The sequence below is a fragment of the Aptenodytes patagonicus genome, chromosome 4, assembly GCF_965638725.1.
Source record: "Aptenodytes patagonicus chromosome 4, bAptPat1.pri.cur, whole genome shotgun sequence".
NCBI classification, from domain to species: Eukaryota; Metazoa; Chordata; class Aves; order Sphenisciformes; family Spheniscidae; genus Aptenodytes; species Aptenodytes patagonicus.
The window spans coordinates 83,560,968-83,577,565 of NC_134952.1; the positions used below are offsets into that span (position 1 = coordinate 83,560,968).

The 16,598-nt window shown below is 45.1% G+C and overlaps 1 protein-coding gene across 4 annotated transcripts in view; it reads left to right on the forward strand.

Moving 5' to 3' along the window:
* The first annotated feature begins 68 nt into the window (after positions 1-68).
* Positions 69-16,598, forward strand: part of CNOT6L (CCR4-NOT transcription complex subunit 6 like) — a 38,302-nt gene continuing 21,772 nt past the window's right edge. For all 4 annotated transcript variants that reach the window (XR_012995267.1, XR_012995266.1, XR_012995265.1 and 1 more), the window contains exon 1: positions 69-101. The gene's annotated coding sequence lies outside the window, so the exon portion shown is untranslated. The remainder of the gene's footprint in view (positions 102-16,598) is intronic.

The following is a 16,598-nucleotide window of genomic DNA, read 5'->3' on the forward strand; positions in this document are numbered from 1 at the left end:
CGCTCCCCGGCGGGCCGCCGCCTGCATGTCGTTGCTGCCCGCCGCCGCCGCCCCGCCGCCCTGCCGCCGCCGGCCCCGCCGCCCCGCCGCGCCGGATGCAGGTGAGCGCCGCGGCCCGACGGGGCCTGGCGGGGCGGGGGGGTGGGGAGCGGGCCCGCGCCGCCATGTCGGGCCCCGCCGCCGCCCCGCCAGCACCGGGGCCAGCACCCGGGGCGGCCGCCGCGGCCTGGGCCGCCTCGCAGGCGCCGCTCCGCGCCTTCACGGACACACGGATCCGTGTATACGGGGGGGTGGGGGAGAGGGTGCGCTACGGGCATATCCCCAGCGAGGGGCGGCCCGGAGGGGAACAGGGCCCCCGCCGAGGGGCAGGGGGGTGAGGAGGGAGCGGGGGTCCTGGCCCCGGGCCCGGCGGTGGGGGATCCCTGGAGCCTGGGCCGCGGCGGCGTTGGCAGCCGCCCCCCGAGCTGCTTTCGGGGATGCCAGGCTCACCCCGTAGCCCTGGCTGAGGGCGGTAGCAGCGGGGTGAACCCCGGCTGCGGGGCGAACCCCGGCCACGGGGCGAACCCAGACGTGGGGCGAACGCGAGCGCTCGGCCCCAATCCCCTTCGGGCCGGCCAGCATCCCGTGATGGGACCTTCGCCTGGCGTCGTGGGTGACCCGGCAGCGGGGTTGGCGAGGGTGTTTTTGGGGAGGAGCGGATCTCGCCGCTTTTTCCCGGTGGTCCGCAGCAGTCCCGTACGAGGAAGGTGGCAGGAATGTCACCTGCAATAAAAGCTGGGCTTCAAGCTCAGGCGGTGGTGCTTGCAAATAAAATAATGCACCTAAACACTGAGTTTTTGTAAGAGTTTGGGGCTTGCTTTTTAAACTTAAGTACTCTTCGTAAATATGGCGGAGGGCTCGGTTGCCTTCTGCCGTTTCGTGGCCACACCAAGTTTTATCTGACCTTCTGAAATCTTTAGACGGGTGGCCTTTATCAGGCCATTTTTGAAACTTCGAATAGGCTAAGTATTTGCTTTGGGGAGTTACAACTTCTCATGAGTCGGCCTGCTGATAAAAATTTTAGGTGGCCTTGTTTAAGGGCGGGGGGTTGCTACAATTAAATTCATATCTGTGCCATCCCCTCTCTGTGACGCTCTGCTGCTCAGCCAAGCAGAAACGCACTCCCCCGCAACCTAAAACTAACCTGGAGGGGAAAACACCTCATCCTGAAGTTGCTCACAGTTATACTTCTTGTGTGTGTAGACATGGCTGATAATGAAAGTGATGATAATGTGTCTATTTTTAGCCTCTGCCATTCCTTTGAGATGCTTTTGCCCCGGTGCTTTTTTTTTTTCCCCTAAAAAAAAAAAAGTACATTATTTCTAACAACAAAGTCTTCCCTGTGACACAACCCGAGGAATTCCTAGAAGCCGTATCCCAATTTGGAGGGCCAGAAAGCTCTGACGAAGGTGGAGCACGGCCTTTACAAACACAGCGCTGCCAGTGATTTTATTTCTACATTCTCCCTATCAAAATAGGAAGCGATGGTGAAATTTGTACTGCCAGATGTTGCTCTTCCGAAACGCAGCCCGCTTTAGGCACGGCCACGTGCTGGCGATACCTCACAAAAGATGAAGGCAGGCTTTACATCTGAGGCTTACTTCGCGCTGCGTGCAAGCGCCGCAGCCTGACCTGACTTCCTGTACGTAGCCCTTCTCCTTTCCACGGCCCTGCGCTTCGGGCGGCTTTATTCATTATTGAACGCAAGCGGGTTCGGAGGCACCGAAGCGCTTGCCTGTAGCTTTCTTTGCCCCCACGGAGCGTGGTGGGAGTTTATTTACAGCTTGAGTTTGTGATTTTGCTCCAGAGCAGATCGGCAGCGCGCGCTTCTGACATCTTGCTGCTCTGTGCTCTGGAATAACAATACGCATCACCGTACGCACGAACCGCAGTATCGTGTCAATTCATCTGAATAGAACTTATGTCTGAGCGTCAATTCGGGCATTAAATCTCCTTGCCCGCTGTCTTCAAAGAAGATTGAAGATGGCAAAAGCCCCCTTTCTGTTTGACTGTTTGGTTTAACTGAACGGTGGGAATTTTGCAGCGCTTTGCTGTCCGCTGAACAAATCCAGTTAAACACTTTCAGTTTTGTTCTTTTCTTACTATTAAAAGTGAGGGCGGTCTGCTCCGAGTGCTGAAGTACAGCAGAGTTTAATTTATTCCGTTTTATCTTTTCTTCCTACAGGGGCTCTTTCTAGTTTAGTTGGTGTATTTAATTGAAGGGTAAAGTACAATGTAAATGGCTGATAGGTATTGCCACATTCCTGAGCTAAGTTTAGGTTTCTTCTGTCCTTGGAAGCCGAGATCCTAACGTGTCAGCAGCACAGGAGTAAGACTACCCATCATCAGACTGTTAGAAAAACTTAGTTTGGCAGCAGCACGAAAAACACAAAACTTTGCAGATTAATTTTAGTCGCTGTTGAGTTTCCCACCAGGTCTATATGGCAAACTTCTGCTGGCACAGCTCTGTGTGTGAGCGCTGTGACGAAGTGTGACCCGTGACTGACATAGCTGTGCCAGCAGAAGTCCCAGCTGTAGAAGCAGTTATCTGCAAAAGTGCACTTTTACTGATATAGCTTGTTTTCATTTTTAAAGGGTGTTTTTCCCTATCCTGGTAGCAGTGCTGCTGCCGGTAAAGCACCGTGCTCCCAGGGATGTAGTGTAATCAGACACTCATGTCCCTGGCTTGGAAGGGACGACCGGTCAGGGTGTATTTTCTGTGTGTGGCTCTCCTCTTCCCATCCACGGTCTGTAGGAGCTCGGTCATGTTTGCAGTGGGAATTCTCTCGTGGAAGTAAGTGATGTTGCGGCTGCTACTTGTTTTGTTTCTGTCCAAAGGTGTATATAAAACTTGCATTTCATGTGATAAGATGGGATTATTTTTTTTTTCCATGTGGACTGTGGTTGTTTTTCATTAATACTCTTGTTTTTGCAAAGAGGCAGGCTTTTGACCAAGTTTGCCAAGCATGGTAATATTTAGCTTTCACACCAGTCTTAGAACAAATAAGCCAGAAAGCGATCCCAAGGCATGCGTGGACTCTGGTAGTAAAATGAAAAGGCACCATTGGAGAAAAATTAATTTCCACACTGGGTAAGTCTTTACTTAATTTAAATCTGAAACGCTGAGAAGAAAAACTTACATTTAGCTAGATCCCAGCAGCCGCTGTCTTTTTTATTCAGAGTCAATGTGCACAAATGGGGAGGTGTATTTCTTTTTTCTTATTAAAACCTTTCCGAGGCCATTCTGTTTTTAAGTGATAAAATTATGCGTCAGTAACATGCATAATTTTAGAACAAACTTTCTTTAACTGCAAAAAAAAAAATACCGCTTACATCAGCTTTAATCTCTTGGACACTTTTGAGTTACTTGGGTTTAAAGGGGGAGATAAATACGAATAAATGGTTTGGTTACTATTTATTGGAAAGAGCTTTTGGGGTGCCAAAAGGGCACTCGAGGCACTGGATGTAACCTCATTTGCACAATACTGAGAAAGCAAATGTAACAGTGGAGCTTAGTTGTTTGGGAGCATAAGATGGCATTTGAGAAAACTTTAAAAAATAAGTTAAAATATGTCTTAGGCATATTTCGATTCAGGAGGATTTGCTGTGGATTTACTACTTTAGAGCATTAAATGCTAAGCCTCTTGTAATTTTTTTTTTTTTTTTTTTTTTTTCCCAAAATTCTGTGGTTCTCTTGATGATAGCCTGTAATTGAGGCTTGGGTGCTCGTTACTTGCTTTCTTCAGTTCTACAGAGCGTTTCTCCTGTCTCGAGCAGACTTGCTAGGGCTGTAAAGATATAGATAGCTCTCCTCTGCGTTTGTGTACATCCCCTGTGCACCGCTGGTGGCTCAGGCTAGGGGAGCAAGCTGCCTTTAACGCTGCACTTACCTTGCTCAGGATGCCCAGCTCGCAGGTCTTCCATCGCTCTGGAAGGCTGTGTAGAAACTGTGACTAAATCCAAGAGCTGCGCATTCTCCTCCATTTATTGGGTTATCAGTTACTGTACGTGTCAAAACATGCAACAAGTTATTTTGATGGTGCAACTGTCCCAGCTGAGCTGATTGAACTTTGCTGGTGCCGGAAGGGGAAGCGCTGCTTTGCTCCCAGCCCTGCCACTCGTTGGACCTTGTGCTGAGCCAGTTTTGCTCGCTAACCTGACAATAAATAAACAAAATAGGAGATGAAGGAGATAAAGTTTTTTAGAAGTGTTGATTCTTAGATCGGCAGTGACAATGCCATGTAACTTTCCCTTTTGATTAATTCGTTGGGTTTCAGTGATTTGTGTGTACAGCTTCTCCATCTCACCTGTAAAGATAAAAGCAAAGACTTTCTTAGGATGTTTTTTTATCGGTATCTTTATCTGGCAACAATGTTTCTCAATTCTCTTGCTCTCCTTCCCCATCTTAAAAGGCTTGTGCATCACAGGTCTGTGTCAGCAAACTTCACACGTGTACCTCCTGCTGCAAGACCACTGCACCCGCCACCCCCCCACCCCCCCCCAAAAAAAGTCAAACAACTCAGAGGGGACAAAACAAAGTGATGTATCCTGCAGAAGATGGCAAAAAGACTTCATATGCATAGGATTTACTAGGTCCATTTGTGCCTCTTTCTGAAGAGTGCCTTGGAGTAAATCTCAAAGAGCGAGGTGCAGAGAGGCCCGTGTACGGCCTTTAGCTGAACACGCTGACTGGCTTTGTTTGAAGCTTGGTCAATTCACAAAAGGGCTACGCGACAGCTACCTGTAATGGCAAGGTACTGGATGCGACTCGATTTCTGTTATTTGGGAGAACGCTGCTCTGAGAGTTCTAAACAAGGAAAAAAAAATCCACCAGAAAAAAAAAAAACAACCAAACAACAAACTGAAATTACTCTGAATAAAAAAGAGCAACACTGGAAGAAAATCTCTCCAGAAAAGTTGCTCTGGAATCCTGTTTAGTAGAACAACCTTTGCAGCCGCTTGCGCATCTCCCTACAGAGGATCAAGAAGTGACTTAATAGTGTTCAGACACTACCAGAAAGCTTTCCTTCCAGGGTTTGAGAGGTGCTCATTGAAAATATGATTAAAGGTAGGCAGAAATGCCTTGTGTGATGTTCTACGAGAAACAAATTTTATCCCTTTTAAGGGGAGACATTAAACCAGCACTGATAAAAATGCTCCAAAATTAAGCAGCAGCAGCCACAAACAATTTTAGCTACAACTCATGTGCAGTCAGTGAACACAGAGATTTTTGAAGTCGGACAAAGTCAGCACCTAGGGCCAAGGAACAGAACCCCATTTAGCCACTGCATGTCATGCACACAAGTAATTTAACCAAAGCTTGTAACGTGTGTACACAAGGAACAGATAAGACTGTGTGTGTCCACCCTTACTTTGGCATTTCCTGATGTAAATGATTAATGGTGTTTTATGATTGCACGGCATTGTAGCTGTTGATGCTTAGCATTTAGCAAAATGGTTTATTGTCTTTCACATTCTGCTTGCATGTAAAGGAGCTTTATGTTTTCTCTGAGAAAGGTGCATAAAATGAGATTAAAAGGGCTGTAGGACTCTGTCTGCAGATTTCCTAGGATATGAAGTCTGTGGTATAGGTGCGTATTTTAAGTAAAGTTAACACTGCACTTACGTTGTCTGCAAGCAGATTTCACAGATTTACAACACAGTCCTGTTAGCAAAGGTGCTCGGACCATCTACGCTAGCAGCAGAGAAATTAAATACTTTCCCCTTTCGAAACTTCCACTTTGAGCGCAACAGTGAGAGTAGGGCCAGAGGAGAGAGGAAGAGGAGGGGTTTTCGCTCATTGCCTCACTGCCAAAAGCAAGTTGAGGCTTGCTTGCGACACTGACAGTTAAAAGTGGCAGTGTCAAAAATAGCGATCTCGGGATCAAAACAGCAGCACTGCTGTCTGGCTTCAATTCAAGTAGGTCCACGGGAACTCTTGGGCTATTTTACTTGTCCCACCAAAGCATCCGTCTTGCCGCTGCCCATGATCAGTACATGTTATTGAGGGAAAAGTCTAGGAATAAAGATGACGACCCTCAGAAGGGGGCATATACTTTCTGAGTCCATGGGGTGATGGATCTTCAGAAGGGTTTTTAGTTTTGGGATTCCCCCCTCGCCCGCCCCCCCCCCCCCCCCCCCCCCATTTGCAGCTTGAGGATTGGTAAATCTTTGACTGTTTACAGACACAAACCAACTAATCCTTCAGAGCACCCTGCCATCATCCCCACTGATGTGAATCAGGATTATTCGTTACCCTAAACTGAGCGTAAAGGCAAACCTGTTGTGCCCTCGGCTAGGAGCAGCAGGAATTTTTACGGCTGGGAAACTACCGGAGGCAGTGCTCCTCCGAAGAGCCCGTGGGCCTTTGCCCTTCCTGAGTTAGGCACCCGCCTGTGGTCTCTGGAAGCCTGTGTTGGAAAGGGGAATGCAAACCAAAGCTCCCAACTAAGGGTCATTTATCCTGTCCACCGGTCCTTACACAACTACTACTGCAAGTCAGAAGCTCTCCAGTCTCCTGCTTACAACCATCTGAAACTAAAAACCCAATTAAACTATCTTAAATGCTTTTTAAAGGCAAAAAATATTTGTGGGCTGAGGCAGCTCTGCAAGTTGCAGAAGAGATAGGAACGTTTAGCCTTGCGTTGCTGCAGAGGGAGTTTTTGTTGTCTGCTTTTGGGGCAGGCAAGGAGAAGGAAGGTCTACTCAGGAAAAGCAAGGGGGAAAGGGAATTGCCTTCTGCTTAGCAGTACACATGCCATGGCTCACGGCTACAGACAAAAGGGATACGTAGCCTTCACCTTACGGGGTCCCAGTGTCGAAAAGGGAGCTTTCCCAACATAAAAAATAGCTTTGGTTTTCTTCTTAAGACATTTTGACAACTCCAGAATCCTGCTTCAATGACAGATCATTTTGAAAAGGAGGTTTTTATGGGCTGCTAAGCAAGGTTTTGTGAATGCTAAGATGTATGCCTTTGGGGTAAATTTGAAACCCAGGAAACTTTTTTTTTCCATTTCTTCAAGCATCCACTACCAGCTGAAACAACCTTTTTTAGCGAGTTTCTTCTCTGAGTGAGGGACCTGAACCTCACATTGGGAGCAATAGTGCAAAGTGACCTCCTCTTCTTTTTGTCCTCTTTGCTTTGGTGTCAGGGTCCATCCAACATATTTTTTCAGTTCATCAGATTTCACAAGTATGAAGATAACTACAAAAAACATCCACTTTTGGTCGAGCTGTTAATAATAGTCAGGATTTGTAGACTGTGCTCAAGTTTGTTGTTTACCCTTTAGGGCAGCTGAATGAATTGATTGGGTATTTTTCCCCTCGCTTTTCAGGAATGCTTCCATCTGACTGAACATCTTTGTGCCTTCTAATCACAAATTAGTTTTGCTTTTTTTTCTTCCTAAGAGATCTATCTAAAGGCTCTCTCAGAAGATTCTGGCTTGGCTTTAAGTATGTCGAGAGAGAAGCATGTTGAGGAAGACTTCCTTCTGCAGATTTTTAGCTGTTCTTTTCCACGTGATACTTGTGGGAATATTGAGAAAGAGGGAGAGCAGGAAACTCACTTTGTATGCTTTGCCGGTTATTACCATCCTGGGTTTTGTAAACAGTGGAGCAGAAAGGTCCTGCAGGTTTTTAAGTTTTCAGCACTGTGGCCTGCAGCTGTTTTGCTCCTGGTGCTTAACGCTAAGATTTCATGGCCTAAAAAGGTATTTGAGAGCTGCCGATGGAAATGTCCCATTCAAGCACTCCGGATACATTTGTCTTACATGTGAGCTAAGGAGTTTGCTCTTGGGGGGGTGGGGGTGAATGTATACCTGAGACTTGCTTGCCGTACATACTTGTGTGAAGTCAGGAAGCTTCCCAAAGGCACAGGGGTGCATATCTCCCTCAAATAAGTGTCTTATCTTGAGTCAGCCTTGACACGTGGAGAATATCCTTTGCTCTTCTTATTGCTTCAGGCTGAGAGCTGGAGCAGAATTAAAACACTTGGAGGAAAGCGTAGAATTATCACCCCGTCATCCATGGGGAGAAACGCAGATAGGAACCGCTACCAGCGCTGTGAAACTGCCAGCGTTTCCTGGCCTTTCGGAAAGGGTTGGTTCACTCGCTTCTTGTCGGAGCACGTACCAGTATGCACTGCTCGACCCTTGCACACATGACACAGGCTGCTGCAAGACAAAGCTTCCTGCTGATACAGATAGAGAGCTTAAAACTGATTTGCAAGGGACCTAAAAGCAGAATAGTCGTCAGGAACTGTGCTCTCCAGGTAAAAGAAAACACTCTTCTTTGCATTTTCTTAGATTCATGGAACTTGCAGCTCCTGGCAGGAAAAGGCCGGCTGGGGCAGTGCTCAATGTGGTTCCAGAAAACCGGTTACTGCTTCCTCTGTACCTTAAAAATCATTTTATATTTATTCCGTTACATGAATTTACAACTGGCCCTGGAAGTGGGAGAGAGCTAGCACAGGATGAATTATCCATCCAGCATAAATTTCCACTTGTGAACGCCTTTCCTCTAATCCCTTTTTGTTTTGGAAAGTTAAGAAAGCAAAAGGAAGACGGGGCCAGACTACTTCTCACATACCAGAATATAGTCACAAGTGCCAGGAAGAGTCAGGTTCAGACTGTCAGATGGCCCTTGGCTCGCATTTTTTCCTCCAGCCAAATAACGTCTTACCATTGGGAGTAGTTCAATCTCCAGGCACATGTTTGTACCTGTGCAATGATCCTCTCCCTTCTCCTTCATCTGGAGCAAAAGATTGTGAAAGAGTGGAGTTCATCAGATAAATTAGGAATATTTTGAGTGGAAAGAAAGAAGCCTATATATGAAGTATTTGAGACCTGTGGATAGAATAGGAGGTTGTTTTCTTGTTGGGTTTTGGTTTTTTACAGTGCTAAGGTCTCTTTGAAATGTCTTGGATGACAAGGTTATATAGCCTTTTTGCAGACTTATGTAGCAAAGTTTGAGTGAGGCTATGACCTTAGTATATCTGTTTCATTCTTTGATGTATTTTTTAGTATATGGTTTGACTTGAAGACTGCACAGTGACTAGCCCTGTGATGAACTGCAAGATGTTTTTCTGCCTGCTATAATAACCCCTAGGTGCTGCCAAACAAAGCTCCCTGTGCATGTAAAGGTGGTACCGTTCAATTTTAAATTGATGGCCATTTATTTCATGGCAGCTGCAGGTATGGACAAAACAACCCTGAATGTGTATGTGGGGAGATGAGTATAACTCAGAAGTATTTTCTACCTGGAAAATTATGTGGTTTAAAACCTCAAGCTGTCAACAATGCTACAGCATTCCTGAATCCGTACCTGCCTCTTCCGCATACCCACTGTGGCTGTGCTCTTGCTTTAGGCTCTGTTTCTGTAAAGCAGCGGTGTGCGTGCAACCCAGCGGTGAGTGACACTTGGTAGGACCCGGGCTTCAGCCTGTATTTCTCTTCTTTAACTTCCTTTCAGAGATCATTATCTTCTTTGCAGGTTTATCCAGCACTTAAGTGTCGTGAGTACTTGGACCTCCTAGCACCTCAGTGCCTTGAAAGCGAGCGTTAGTGCCGCATCTCTTCCGACGGTGCCCGATAGCTTGCTTAACTCCGAATCCGCAGCGAAGGACCGTGACCAAAACTCAGCATGATGGGGAGGGAGGGGGAACCACGAGGAAGCCTTTGCAAACACAAACATTAGGGAACTCTTGAATTAACTTCTCACACGCTAGCATATTAAGGAATAACAGAAAACTGACCTGTTTGAGAAACTTGAGCAAAAATCTCCAAAGGCATTCCCTGGTTAGGTAATGCACACACTTGAGATGAAATCCCTTCAAGTGGCTGAACAGCAGAATCCGGCCAAGTTCAGCCTATCTTCTGGTAGAGGAACGAGTGCGATTCATGTCAGCTCTCGGCCGTGCCCCCTGCCAGCTAACATATACCTCAGGGTTTGTTCCCATATGGCCTACTTCCCTCTAATAAACTAAATATTACAGTGATCGTTCTGGGCAACAGAATTAGCCTTCTGCTAATTTCGGTTTGGAGAGCAGGATACCTCCTGCACTGGGTAGCGTCTTGACCCACTGGAGATCGCAGCTCTTGTGTGTCTTGTTGCAGTCAGATTTCATAGATGCTCATAGTTTAACCTCCAAATATCTGCATCTCACTTCTCTGTTAGAGGTAAGTTTCCTGGTCCCCGCAGAGATTGTCTTGGGCTACTGTTGCTGTAGTTTCTCATTTTCTACCTTGCTGGAATGTAGCTAGAAGAGTATATGTTACCCGTCAACATTGATTTTAAAACTAAATCTAGCATTTGGAAGTTCAAGTATGGTGTAAATGCACACGGGAAAGATTTGGATAATCAGATACAGAAGCACCTGAACTATCTTCTGATGTCCAAATAATACGCTTTTCTCAGGCTATCAGGCCAGCTTTTTTACTTCTTTGATTAAAGAAGTGAAGTGCATTTACATATGCCCTACCGAGAAAGGGGTTTATGCCCATAAACTGCTTTATTTTGAAGAGATCCCTTTTCTTTCTCTTCCTCTTCTGAGCATACAAGCCTAGCTACTTTGAGCACTAGTGCAGCATCCTGTAGCCTGTTTAAACTGGGCCGTAATATGAAAAGGCTGATCTATTGTGCCAGCAATTGCAAAACAGTTTCCGCTATTGGTGTGTACTTTTTCCTCTGGCCTTTTTTTCCTCCTCCTTTCTTTTAAAATCTTGAGCTTCGACTCTTCCAAATCTACCTGTAGTTGAACAGGGCAGGCCTTGTAACTTTAAAGCTATCTGAGTTAAGTTCTACAGTGGCAAATTTCCCTGTTGTTAATTATTGCTGCAAAGAACAGATTGTGAGCGATAAGCTGGCCGTTATCTTTCTATCATACAGGGAGACTAGCTGAAGTGCTGCTGGGCTTTGCTTATTTTGTTGAAGCGTCGGCAGCCTACCACTTAAAGGGTAAGATAACATCGTAGCTGCGGAAATAATCTCATTTGTTCTTTTCTCCTAGCACAAACTTTTCTTTGAAGGATGAAAGGTTATTGATGATTCAAATTGTCTTTTAAAGAAAGGAAGAAACGTTCATTGAGAAGACCGCTTCCAAGTTGCTGCAGTGATGTGCGTGAATTAATAATTCTGGTGTAGTTTTGCTCAAAAAACAGGTCGATAGCTGACTTCTCTCCAATTATTGATCCTGGGGAGTTGAATGAGACAAGGTGTTGGCTTGGGGCAACCTGAACAGGGTCTTTTATCATTTCTAAGCGAGTGCCTGAATGAGCTGAGGTGTCGCATTAGGCTTGTCAATAAAACAGCTCTTTCCCTAGAGGCTCGGAGGGATGCTCGCACACCACGACATTTAAGCTTACTCAGTTCTTGGCGTTGAGAGTTTTCTGTCTCCCTGGTCCTATCGCTGTCAAACCGGCTCTAGAAAAACCTCCTGCTTTAAGTTGCAGCCACGCACGGCTGCTTTTCTTCTGTGCTCACAGCCCAGGACAGTGTTTTGTCTTGATACTTGCTACTGATCCGGCACTGGCTGCTTCCTTCCCCAGACTCCCGGCGACTTCAGTTCTTAATCCTTTAAGCCACTCTGTCCTGTATCTCATTAGAAGGCCAGTGCTCTCCAGGGGATGGGGCGGCATTGCAAATGGGTCGTTTCTTTGAACTAGTGTGGGATACTTGTATAAATAAATGTTCTATTTAAACCATCCCTCTGGGGGCTTCTGATTAGATTTATTTACAGGCTGTCCGTTGAAACTCTTCTTGCCCTATAATAGACCTCTTGTATGCATTTCTGTTGATCAGAGCTTTGCTTTTGAGGAGCTACCTACCCTGTGCTTGCACATAAACTAGCCCCTAAGAGGTCCTTTGAAAGCGGTAAGTATAAAAGGCATCTGCAGACAAAGGCAGATGTTACACTATGACTCGATGCAGATATTCAAGAGTTGTCACATACACAACGAGAGGTAACAGACTATTTCAAACAGAGCAGAAACTGTTCTTTTGAAGTAAGGACTGAAATGTTCACTAAGTACAAAAATTATAAATAACTACGTAATGCTACGTATTATTTCCATGCAGTAAATAGTTCAACTGTTCTTCTAAGTGGGGGTGTGACATAGAGGAAAAGGAAGGGTGGAAACCTGGATGTTCTTGTGTTACCTGTGATTTAAGAAAAGACTCTATACTTCATTTAGAGGAGATGAGGGAACAGGGGGAAATAACTGGTGGGTGTATGTCAGTAGGACAATTAGCATTTCCATCAAGTGAGTGCCAGTTGGCTCTAGAATTAATCAAATACAGCTCGTTCCCTCCCTTCCCACTCCTCCCCTTGGCTTTTGCTGCTTTTTTTTTTCCCTTCCAGGGTTCGCTTCTATGACTTTTCTATGCTTCTCTGGGCTTTTACTGTCTTTGTTGAAGTGATAACGTGAAGCCCCCTGGGACCCCCCCACCACTGAATTTACTATCAGCTGCAGGTTCTTGGTTACCTCTTGCATTTCACTATTCCCACCCCCCCAACTTGAGTTTCCCTACGCTCGGGCTTGTGCCGTTTGTCAAGACAGGCAGAGGAGGCGAGAAGCCTTGCAGGATGTGGTTGCTGAACGTCGCTGCAGCCGGTTGTACATCTTGTTTTGCTTGCCTTACAGGGGCTTGACAGCACACGAGCAGCTCTGCGTGAGCTGAGCTGGTACCCTAACCAGTGTGCCGGGCATAGGCAATTCCTTACTGGAAAGGAAGAAAGCTGTGCACGTAAGGTACCAGTGACTGTGTTTTCAATCCCTGAAAACGGTCCCTTTGTACAACAGCCTCTAGCGGATCCCTGTCAACTGCTGCACCTCTCGCATGATGAAGAACTCGCTAACGAGCAAAGAGAGGATTTTCTGTGAAACGGAACATGCGAAACTTAAGTAGCCTCCTCTTGCTGAGCCTAATCTAAGTACCACGTGGAATAAAAACTAGAGCAAGGTTTAGACAAATTCTATTATATTGTTGCTGCGCTTCTTGTCGATACGTCCTTTTCAACACGCTTCTGGGTTCGCTAGCTGGACTGGGTGAATGCAAGTCCAAAATCCTTCATGCAGGTTCTCGCAGGGTTGCCACCACTCTGGTAAGGACTGCAACGCTTTGCAAATTGTCAACCAAGTTTATCAAGCAGTCGTGCGCTCTTCCCAACCCTGAGGTTACTCCATGAAGATGCCTCCTGCCTGTGCAACCTTGTTCCAAACCTGGTGGATGGCTGTGAGTTTCCCTTGACTATGGCAAAGATAACATCGCCAGGCAAGGGCAGCACCATAGTAAGAGTCTGTTCCCTTCTTCTCAGCGCAAACATGCCCCCTGACCAGTTATAGCTTAGAGGAACAGCTTTTCATCCTCTCAGCATCAGTATAGAGATCCCACTACTTAGGTCTTTCCACTTCTGCTTATTTTGCCTACATCAGCTGCAATATAAAGCCGTAGTCCTTGAAGGAGATCGGCCTTGTGATAGGTACAAGGAAGGACTATGAAAGTTACTTCTGAAGCTTATTTTGTTGAAATATTTTCTACATCTAATATTTATCTTGATTATGTAGAAGAGGTGGCAGTTTTATTAAAACGTTCATCTTGCAATATGCGTCAAGACTCCCTAAAAGTTTCCAGTTAAGGAATTTAAGTACTGAACCTAAGAGTAACAAAGATGTCTTACTAAAACAAGTTTGGTTTTTGATGCGTGACTGATGTGGTTCAAGAAAACCCCTGTATTACCTTGCATTTTAAATGCATTAGCAGATGAGAAGAGTACAAGCTGATGTAATTTTCTAACAGCATTACAGAAGTAAGGGCCTGTCTCTTTCCCACTTGGAGCCCAGATTATTAGGAAAAAAGCAAACTGGGCTGAGGCCCTGTCTACAGGTTACTGTAGAGGCAGAGTTACTGTTGCTGCAGACTTGAAAGGAGATAGAAGTAAATGACCTTTAACGCTCTAGATTTCCACAGTTCTCCTAACTATGTGGTTTTGGACTCTTTCTGCTAAAGAAGAGGTTGCTAGTGAGTAGAGAACAATAGTCCTACTGAGTTCATGCAGAGGAGCCCTCTGCACAGCAGAATCAGTGTGCCTCCTCATGAGAAACAATTCTCTTGGACAGATGTTATGAAAATAAATACATCTTTTTACAGTTTTATAAAACAAATTTTTTTTTCAGTTGTACTTGTGGACTTCATCGTTTGTTGCTAGCTCTATGGTGCTAAGCTTGAAACTGTAGTTGTTATTCCTTAGATTTAATATTCACTTCAAATTTCATCTTTTGCCTTGCGATTTATTTCCACTTACTGTTTAACTATCCTCCTGTTGGTAGGATACTTACTTGTGTCCAAGTAGTCTCTATTTCTGTACTTTGATTATACTTTCCTCGAAGATTGTTTGAAATCTCAGTATTGGGAAATGACAGTAACAAAATGCTTATTCACTTTCTAATAAAAAACCGTGATGACGCATTTATTTGTTTCGCTGATGATTTCTATTCCCAATCAGGTTACTTGGAATAAGAAACTGAAAAGAGGCAGTACCTTTGTTGGCAGACTCGCAGTGCTCGTTGAACCCTTGGTAGAGACAGGGTATGCAGAGGTGGTTGAACATGTTCCTGCAGGAAAGCACAATGAAGAAAATTCAGATCCAAGCAAAAGGCTATCAAAATTCCCCATGCATATTTTCTTGCTAGTAGATATACACTAGATACTGTATGTACTGATATACTAAGTAGTTTACCTTAGGCCAACACACCTATTCATATCATAGCATTAGCAGTTTTGTTTTAAATCCCCTTAACATACCCTTAACATACCTTATTTTCTTGACCTTCACCCACCACCCCCACAAAGTACTCTGAGTCAGTTTTTGTATTTGTGGGTGTTGGCTGTACTTCCCCTTCTCCGTCGGGAGGCTGAAATGGGGAGACTTTTGTCATACGCTCATATAAAAACAGAGCACGCTTTTTACAGACAAGTAGCCTTCCTCTCCCTCCCTTTGCAACCATTTAGTTCTGTTTACAAAATACATAGATAAAAATGGCTCTATTTTCCAGCTTGTAGTCCAACTTTCCAGTGTTAAATAACATGTGCCTGCATGTATACATGCGCATGCACACACTCTGGCCTCGTCAGCCAGCAGGATTTTTAATTCCTGGGAGGGATCACCGTATGGAAGTGGATGGACAGTAAGCTGTTACTGCACAGAGGAAGGAGGAATGATTCAGGGCCGTCTGCTGGATAGTTTTCAAAAAGCTTTGGCAGTTTGACTCATCTATATACAGAGACTGAAAAAAAAAAAAATCACAAAGAACATCACTCTGCTGGAGGCGAGGATTTTGACTTGTGCCAACACATCCATGAACATAGGGCTGAAGCGAGATGAAGTTGCAACTCTTCAATTTGCTTCCTCGTTAGAAACAGACAATTCATTTATGCATTGAGGTATGAAAGAACTTAAACAGAACAACACATTATAGTCACCGTAATTTAAGAAATGCATCTTCTAACCTCTCTGGGGAAGGGACTCGTCATTATTTTGCAGCAGCACATAGCTCTAAGGGACTTGTGACCTATCTGGCTTCAAAGTCCTCCTGCAACATAGATTCCAATTCTGGACAGCTTTGAGCAGGCTTTCTCTTTCTGCTGAACATACGTTAATCCTTCTGCTTGATGGGGAATATTTGCCTTTGGAAGAAGAGATTTGACTTTATTAAAAATGATAGTGATGCAGTTCATCTCTCATAGCGACCCTGAGATCGTAACTTCGGTGTGTTTGGATGTGCTGTGTAATGGAAGAGATTTTCTATGTTCACAGCTGCTGTTGATTTCCCCCACCCATACAAAAAAAAACCCCACTACTACTTAAAATATGTCTTAATCCTTAGCATAGTGTCCTTTTTTCCTCTTGTTGTGTTGATGCGATTTGTAGGGCTGCCTTCAGCTTCTCCCTAAGAAAAATCACAGTTTATATTTCATACTGCTACCTATATCCTCCCTATCTCATATTCTCCACACCCGTATAACTTGAGAAGGCCTTAGACAGTTAAGTACAGAAGAGCAGTGCTTTTTTCTGTTATTACCTGGTTGTCTGAAACCCCAAGTGTGCAGAAGCTCCTCTTGTTTGTTGCCCAAAAAACACGTCTTCAGAGTAAAAGCCTGTGACGCAGCCTGATAGCTCAAAACTTTCTTCTTTGACACCCTTCGCGCCTTCAGTGCTGTTACATGACTCCTTTTTTTGGCTTTAACTGATAGTCAGTGTGCCCCATGCACAAAAACCAGCAAATACAACAGCATAGAAGAACAAGAGTGCAAAAAAAGGCAGCCACAGACGCACCACTTGCAACACCTCCAAACCACATAACCTCCCGGTAGCCCTTTTTATATACAGCTGAGCTAGAGCTGCTTAAGTTCACCTGGGACCGTACTTCAGGTTTCAGCTGAGTAACCCTGCTGTGCCCGTCACCTCTAGGCTTTTGAGGATGGACTTGTAGCCAAAGAGTTAGTGCATAAGCATGACATTGTTAGGAGCCCCAGATTTCAAAGTTTGTTCAGAGCTTAAATAT